The sequence below is a fragment of the Pinus tabuliformis genome, chromosome Q (assembly GCF_031772625.1).
Source record: "Pinus tabuliformis cultivar Carrire ecotype Pingquan chromosome Q, CPIR1, whole genome shotgun sequence".
In the NCBI taxonomy this organism is placed as follows: Eukaryota; Viridiplantae; Streptophyta; class Pinopsida; order Pinales; family Pinaceae; genus Pinus; species Pinus tabuliformis.
In genome coordinates this window covers 980,299,723-980,308,570 of record NC_142296.1, presented here as the reverse complement: position 1 = coordinate 980,308,570, position 8,848 = coordinate 980,299,723, and positions in this window count along the sequence as shown.

Below are 8,848 nucleotides of genomic sequence, written 5' to 3'. Positions count from 1 at the left end.
TATTCATAACATGAAGAGAAGACAATATTTAAACACAAAGAGATAATACTTATTTGTTCCAACTGCGCACAAGAATCCAGTGAAATGTCCTTAGGTTTATTTCATATCCAACAAAACCAGTATAGTCTTGAGTACAATAGCTCCTTGGCTCAAAAATAAAATGTCTACAAAAATGTATTTTAACCCACACTAATTACTTCAAATAATGAAGTATTTATACAAAATATGCTACAAAATATCTCATAACAATATGAGAATTATTCTAGGAAACCGAAAATATCTTCAACACGAAGATAGAGACAGATGGAGAACTGTCTTCTTGCTGTCCCTTTTATTATGACTGTGCTGGCTATTGTAACTCAGATTTGGCTCTTTCAGTTGCTTTGTAGTTGTGTGCTGGAATCACTTTCTATCTTCTACCTACTGATACTCTTTACCTGTTCTGCTTTGACTCTGTCTTACCTGTTTCACCTGGCAGCAATGTTTTACTATATAGATTTACTGCAGTAACTTTATAGTAAATCAGTTAGATTTGTCCACCATTCACTGTCAAGTAATTTTATCCTTACCATTTTCCTGTATATCTCATCAGCTTCTGTATATTTATCAAAATTTGGTTTGCTGGTAAACAAATGCTTTACCTCATGCTCTATATAAAACAAATTTTCAAGACTGTCATATAGTACCTTTCCATTGGGCATAGATTTTACCCCTGAGGTACTAGCTTGGCTTCTGGCCAGCTTGTTTAGCCTTTCAATATAATCATCTTGAGTCATCAGTTTGTCATTTATTACCATAGGACTGGGAAGTCCTTTGTCTCTCAAAATTCCATACTTTGTCATAAAACTGTTAATGTTTGCTTGAATGCTTTGACACCTTTTCTCTAGATTGAGCATTAGGTTCCTTTTGGTGAGAACCTTCTTTATTTCTATGATGGTTGCCGTTTTATCCTCTATTTCTAGTTCATCCAGCTGGTACCTGTTTCTGTTGTTCAAAAATGTGATCAATTGGTTGGCTTCTTCAGGTTTATCTCCCAACTCTTCTCTTGTCTTGTGGACTGCTTCTGTAGCCACTTTTACTAGTTCAGTCTGTTAAAAAATAACTTGAATAGAAGGCCAAACCTCATTGATGGAATCAATGATGTTGGCCCAAAGAATTTCTTTCATGTTTCCTAGTGGCTCTTGCAATGTCAAGTCCTTTTCAAGGACTTTTATTCTTTCTACCATTCTTTGGTTCTTCTGAACTTCTTCCTTTTGCTGTATCTGGGCAAGTTTACAGTCAGTCTCCATATTTGACACTTTTTCTCTATGTTTCTTAAGTTCAGTGGCCTATATGCTCATTTCCTCCATGGCCCTTACCAATTCATCTGTTTGTTCTATGGAAGTACCTGTGCTTGTAGATGCCCCTGTGCCTACTGATGTACTTGTTACTGGCAAAGCTGTAGCTGGTGGAAGTGTGGGTGCTAAGGCAACAACCAATGTGGAGGGTACTACAGTGGAGACTGTAGGAATTACAGTCTGAGGAGTGGTGGCCAACTCACTCTTCTTAGACTGTATCAAGTTATCTAGCTCCTTTTCTGTCTCTTTTAATTGTTCATTGAGCTTAAGGACTAAGTCCATAAGCTCTTCCTCCTTCTGTGTTTCCAACACTTCAGCTGTCTAAGGATGATGTAGAGGAGGAATTTTGAGCTTCTTCTTTAGTGCAGCTATATCATCATTTTTCTTCTTGATAAGTTTTTCTGCAGCTTTCACATCCTTGGGATCATGTCCCAGCGCTATGACCAAATCCTCTAAGGAATTTATTCTGGTGTCCTTTGCGTGTGAAGAGGCCTTCTCCAACTGGAATTGTGCTGATATATTATTCAACGAATTTTGGAGCTAGTGGGATGCAATTGCCTTGCTGGTCAAGGTGGAGTAGACCATCTCCCCAGTTTTCTTATGTAACTCAATTTGGTCAATAGGATGGGTATCCTTTGCCAATAATTCAAAGTCTATTTTCAGATAATCTGCCATTGATCTGGGTTGTTGTGTAGTTGGTTTTAAAAAAATCATTTGCATTTTAACTTCCTTTATGTCAAAGGCTGACATTAGCCTTGATTGATTTGTTGGAGCCATTTTCAGGTAGTGTGCATAACTTTGGGCTTTTAATCTTTCATTTCTTGCCTTGATTTCTTTGTATTTCTCTTTGATATCTTGGCTCTGGCCAGTAGGAGCCCTGCAGGAGGATACTTCCACACTCTATTGCCTTTCTAGCATTTGAGTTTATGAGGTGGAAGGTTCGTGTGTACCACTTGAAGGAGTGGTATGCCTGCTTTCTGCTCCTATAGTCCCTACTGTCTCCTCGGTAAAATCCTGTTCTGAAAATGGGTTCAACCTTTTCCTCTTGACGTAGGTCTGGGCAACAAGTCTACTAGAAGGGGCGGTCCCTTCTCTATCTCTTTTTAGATTCCTCTCCTCATTTAGAGGAGTCTAGAAAATGGGAGGATTGCTCATGATTTGCTCCAGTTGAGCAAGTTCTTCTGAAATCTCAGGCTGTTCAGATTCCTCTAGCTTCTCTGTTCCCTCTGAGTGCTTTGATGCTTTTGGTTGCTTTGAAGGTCCTTCTTCTGCTGTTTGCCCACTGTGTCCCTATGATTGTCTTTGAGATTGAGTTTCTCCTTGTAGGTTTTAACCCCGTATAGAAATTACCTGCATACGAATTCTAAAACACATAAAATAAACAATGCAAGAGCATAACACATAAAACACATATACACAGAGATTTTCCCTTGGATCCCAAAACTAGGACTATCCGCTTGATTTTTCATTATGTTCCTTTCAATGTTATAATACATATTTATACATGCCGAAGCATCTAATACCATGGACGAAAAAACCATCGCGTCCAATACCATGGACCGAAAACCATCGCATCCAAAAAACATGTGCGAAAATCATGCACAAAACTATAGGTGGGTCTGCCCAACCTAACGTAGGGTCCAAAACCAAAATTTTATGGGGCAGCCCATAAAGTGGGGTTACGGGTACACCTCAAACCCCCTGTGACCCCCCCCCCCCGCTACACAATATATGCAACGAATGGGGGCTCCGCCCTCCCGCTAACCCCCCGGTTAACTATGTGGGCTAGTCGTGGAAAGAATATAACACAACCCAACATTCTCCCACTTGTTGTTTTCTTTCCACAGGGGGCCACAAGAGAGCTTATTCATTTTTCCAACCCTGAAACGCCCATTTTCTCTCTACATCAAGAGAACTTCTTAGAGCTCACAAATTTTGTCAATGCATCTGCAGTATTCTTCAAAGTTCCCACCTTTACCAACAACACCTTTTTGTCTTCTATCATATCCCTCACAAAGTGATACTAAACATCAATGTGCCTTGTCTTTGAATTTTTTACAGAGTTATTTGCCAAGAAAATTGCACTTTGGCTGTCATAGTCTATCCTTATAGCTCCCTATACTAACCCCATACTTGAACACAATCTCTGCAACCAAACTGCTTCCTTGCTTGCATGAGTGGCTGCCATGTATTCTGCCTCTGTAGTTGATAGTGCCACTATAAATTCTTTCTTACTCATCCAACTGATTGCACCTCCAAATAGGTTAAACACATACCCACTTGTAGATCTTCTCTGATCTAGATCTCCAGTCCAGTCTGCATCAACAAAGCCACAAATATCCAACATTCTGTCCAATTCTGGTCTTCCTTGGTAGCACAAACCATAATCACTAGTGCCACGCAAATACCTGAAAACCCGCTTCACTACTGTCTAGTGCTCCTTCCTTGGTTTTGACATAAACCTGCTCAATACTCTCACTGCATGTGCAATGTCTAGTCTAGAACAGACCATTGCATACATTAGGCTACCTATTGCACTTGCATATGGAACACGGGACATGTCCTCTTCCTCTTCTTGTGTCTTGTGACACTGTTCAGCAGATAACCTCACACCTACAGGAATAGGAACCTTCACCGGTTTACTATCTTGCATATTAAACCTCTGTAGTATTGTCTCGACATACTTCCTTTGGTTTAACTAGAGCTTCCTCTTTGCCTTATCTCTTTTAATTTCCATGCCCAAAATATAGTTTGCAGCACCAAGATATTTCATGTCGAATTTGAAGGACAATTGGGTCTTCATATCCTGGATAATTTCTTTGTCATTTCCAACTAGCAACATATCATCCACATATAAGACCAAATAAATAACATGGTCACCAATTAATTTAAAATACACACAATGATCTACTTTACTTCTGGTGAAGCCAAGTCGCCGTATAAATGTTTCAAATTTCTGATACCACATCCTTGGTGACTGTTTTAACCCATACAAAGACTTCTTTAACTTGCATACCAGTTCTTTCTTACCCTTCACCGCAAAGCCTTTAGGTTGCTTCATGTATATTTCCTCTTCCAGATCCCTGTGAAGAAATGCTGTCTTCACATCCATCTGTTCTACCTCAAAATCAAAAGCAACAACAACAGATAAAATTAATCTAATAGAAGTTACCTTGGCAATAGGAGAAAAAATATCACCAAAATCAATTCCCGACACCTGGGAATAACCTTTTTCTCCTAACTGAGCTTTGTATTTCTCCACCTTTCCTTCTGCATTTGTCTTCTTCTTGAACACCCATTTGCTGTCAATGGGTTTCCTTCCAGTCGGCAACTCCACCAGATCCCAAGCCTCATTTTTGTGCAAAGATGCCATTTCATCAACCATGGCCTCTTTCCAGAGTTTTCCATCCTCTGAATCTACTGCTTCCTTCACAGTTCTGGGATCATCATCTGTAATAGATAAAGAAAAATTTGAATAGAAAGCAGATGGACTATACCTTTCTGGCTGCCTTTTTTCTCGAACTGATCTTCTCACACCTGGAGTTTGTGGCTCTTGATCTTCTGATTCCTCCTCTTCTGTAGAGTCTAATTCTTCCTCCTTTATCTCAAACTCTATCTTCTCAGGTTCCTTTGGTTGGACTTCATGTGTAATAACATCATTTACCTCTCTGAACACCACATCTCGGCTGTACACAACCTTCCGTGTGACTGGGTTCCAAAGCTTATAACCCTTTAAACCATCCTTATACCCAATAAAGATGCACTTTTCAGATTTACTATCCAACTTGGTTCGTTTCTCCTTTGGAACATGTACATTTGCATCACATCCAAATACCCTCAGATGTGAAAGAGAGGGTTTCTTACCAGTCCATACCTCTTGTGGAGTCTTATCCTCCAACATTGATGAAGGTGACCAATTAACCAGGTAACATGCAGTATCCACCGCCTCTGCCCAGAGTTCCTGTCCTAACCCGGCACCACTGAGCATGCTTCTTGCCCTTTCCATCAACGTCTTATTCATTCTTTCTGCAACTCCATTTTGCTAAGGTGTATATGGAGTAGTCTTCTGTCATGCTATACCACACTTCTTACAGAATTCTTCAAATTCGTTGATGCAAAACTCTCCACCATTATCTATCCTCAGCACCTTTATCTTCTTCTCTGTCTGATTTTCCACGAGAGACTTAAATTCTTTAAACCTGTCAAAGGATTCAGATTTCTTCTTGAGGAAATATATCCATGCATTCCTTGAGAAGTCATCTATAAATGACACATAGTACACAGACTTACCCAGTGATGGAACCTTCACGGGTCTAAACACATCACTGTGCACAAGTTCTAATATTTGTTTCACCCTCTTACTACCAGAGGGGAAACTCACCCGATTCTGCTTCCCATATACACAATTTTCACAGAAATCAAAATCTAGAGAGCTATTACTCATAACTTCTACAATACCTTTAACATGAAGTATTCTAAGGCCTTTCTTTCCAATATGTCCAAGCCTTTGATGCCACAGCATGGTCTTCTCTCCAGAGACCACTAGATTTTCTGCTCCACTTTCTGGAACCATAGAACTGTTTCACCCATCAACAACCGTGCTACCTTGCAGCTTGTACAGAGTTCCAATCCGAACTCCCCGCATCAATACCAGTGCTCCCCGAACCATCTTGCAGGAGTAGTAATGGGCATGATATTCAATGCAATTGGGGTAGACATCCTTGTTTCTTGTGGATTCAAGGATGGGGGCGACGAGTTTTTAGTGAATTTTGGGGCAATTGGCCTATTTCAGGTGTTTTGGAGTCACCAAGGAATTTTTCTTACTAAATTACTTAGAAATTGGAAGCAATTTAGTCCAGGTTGTGGAAAAAAACAAGGTTTCTCAGTGGATTGGGATAAATACCTGGTTTCGGCTTTTAGACGGAGTAATGGCGACTGTGCACAGTTTGCTGGAAGTGAACGGGACTGCAAAGTGGTATGGAGTTTCAAAAACTTTGGCAAATTGGCAGTTGGATGTAGGTTGACGGTTGCATGTACTCTGGTCCTTGCATGGAAGTCAGAGTGTTCTTTTTCCACAATAAAACCAAAACTATGAGTTTTTTTAGTTTTATTTGTAAAGTAAATGATTTTGGCAGGTATATGGGGAAAAGGGCACTTGGCATTTGAGTGGGGGACGTGACATTTTGTCGCGTAGTGGGAGGTGGTAAGCGGGATCGTATCGCACCACTTTTGGGATAAAGTGGTTTTGGGCAGAGGACGCCCGATGCCATTCATCGGGCACCATGTAGTGGTGGGGTGAATAGTAAAACCACTCATATCGGGCGGGTAAAGGTCGGCCTTCGGAGGCCGCCTGATATGAGTGTCAACCATTGGATCAATCGGGGTTAGATCGCATGGTGATCGGGGCAATGATTTGATGTGAGGTTTAATGGAGGGGCCCAGCGGGGTTTTAATGTGCGGAGGGATTAATTAATGAAGGATTACGAAGGTTTAATGACGTCGGGAATGATTTCATTGGCGGGGACAGATTTAATTAATCACTGATTGACTAATTAATCTTTTTATTTCGGCGGTGGGTCATGGTTATTAATTAGTCGCTGATCGACTTAATTAATCCCATTAATCAATTTATTAATAAGTTTATGTTTCAAACTTTGGGGCGGGATATTAACATATGGGTTTTAAATAAAATATACGGGAAAGGGTTGATTCTTTGGGATTTAATAAATAATGTTAGAAGTAAATATGAAATGAGAGCGGAAAACGAAGTGCGCTAAGTATAATGTATATTAAATTTATTTGCTTTTCACATTAAACATTATAACTTAGGCTAAATGTGCATTTGTGCATTTTTGTGAAAAAAGAGGGGTTTTACATGGGGGTGATTTCTTTTCCTAAGCAAATGATGGTTTTACCTTAGGAAAAGGGATTTTTAAGGGGAAAATGAATGAATTGAAGGGGGTGAATGTTTGTGAGGGGGCTTTTAGTACTTAGGACCTACAAGTTATTGGGCCGAGGGTCTGGTCCCTCCAGAAGTCAGAGAAATGCTCTGAGCCCCTTTAACTTAAGGTTTTAGGCACTTTTGACTTTGCTTATGGGAAATTAGTAAAATTAGGGGTAAAATGAATAAGGAAATTAATCACTTGACTTTGTGTAGATGCTCAATTATCATCCATACTTTAGAAACTTGATGATGAAAGTAAGTTATATGATTTTAACTAACCATTCCTCATAATTTTGCAACCATTCAACTACTTACCCATCTACTCATCCTACCATTTTTTCTACACTTTATTAGGGTGCACTTAAACTAGCAAACCCTTATCAAAACTTTTCATTTTCTTTTATAATGGAAATCTATCTAAGTCTATCCTTATTATATCTAAGGGCTCATATTAAACTATTGAGCTCCTTTTATTTAATCTACCTATCTATTTATCTCCCAAGATTAAACAGTTTGGTCAGATTTTATTCTCTATCTCTAAGCATGAAATTCAAAGCATGGAATAACCAAGATTAAACTGTTTGATTACCATGGATTGTGGCATGAATAACAAGTTGCACACAATCATTATTATGCATAAAAAGTAAATGGTAGTAGCATTTGGACTTGCACACTTTCATGGTATTTCTCTTTTTCCTTGGGGTTCATTTTTCATATTTTTTGACCTTTTTCATTCTTTTTGTCCTTTGATTTTTCTTTTAGGACATACCCTCTTTACATTTTTTTATTTTTTTTATTTTTTAATATGGAAAACATTTGCAGAAAGCAAAGGTATGTACATATTATAGATTTGACCTTAGCCATTCAAAAATTATGACACCTATTGGTATAGGAACATAACACTTTCAAAATTGCCTCTTTATGCCAAGCCGCATCCACCTGCTCCTTGAGCGCCTTTGCCTACTGCATCCTTGTGAGCCTTTGTGTAAGGGAAACTATCTGCATGGTCCCTTTTACCTCATCGTATCTCTACTACAGCTCATGCACCTCTATCTCTAGGCGCTCTATGTTTAAGTCCTCCTGCAGGGTGGTGAGGACCTCAAATGATTGTTCAAACAACTTCATGCAGTCTGTCACTGCACTGTCAACCGCCGCCATTGTTGTTGTGATCGTGGTGGCACACTATTCCTTAACCTCTGGTGGAGTTGAAGGTTGTGCCTTCAACTGTAATTCTGCTATCTGAAGGTTCAGCTCCAGCTGAACCCTAGCCATTTCAGCTCTAGTGTCGCGCACCCCTATTGCTAACTTTCGGACGCGTGCCTCCACCAGTTCCTCTGCTGGGATGGCCAACTCTGGGACCATATGGAAGGCTTCCTCCACAACCTGCACTATCTGTTTGTTCTGCTCCATGGCCTTGTTGCACTATAGGCTTAATTTCTCAATGTTGATGCGCTGCTCGCTCATTACCTGTATAGCGCGGCTCTCCCTAGCCTGAAGTTCTGCCGTGACTCCATCCTGCAAAATATAGAGCGTCTCCCAAGGGAGCGCAACCATGTTTAACCCAACC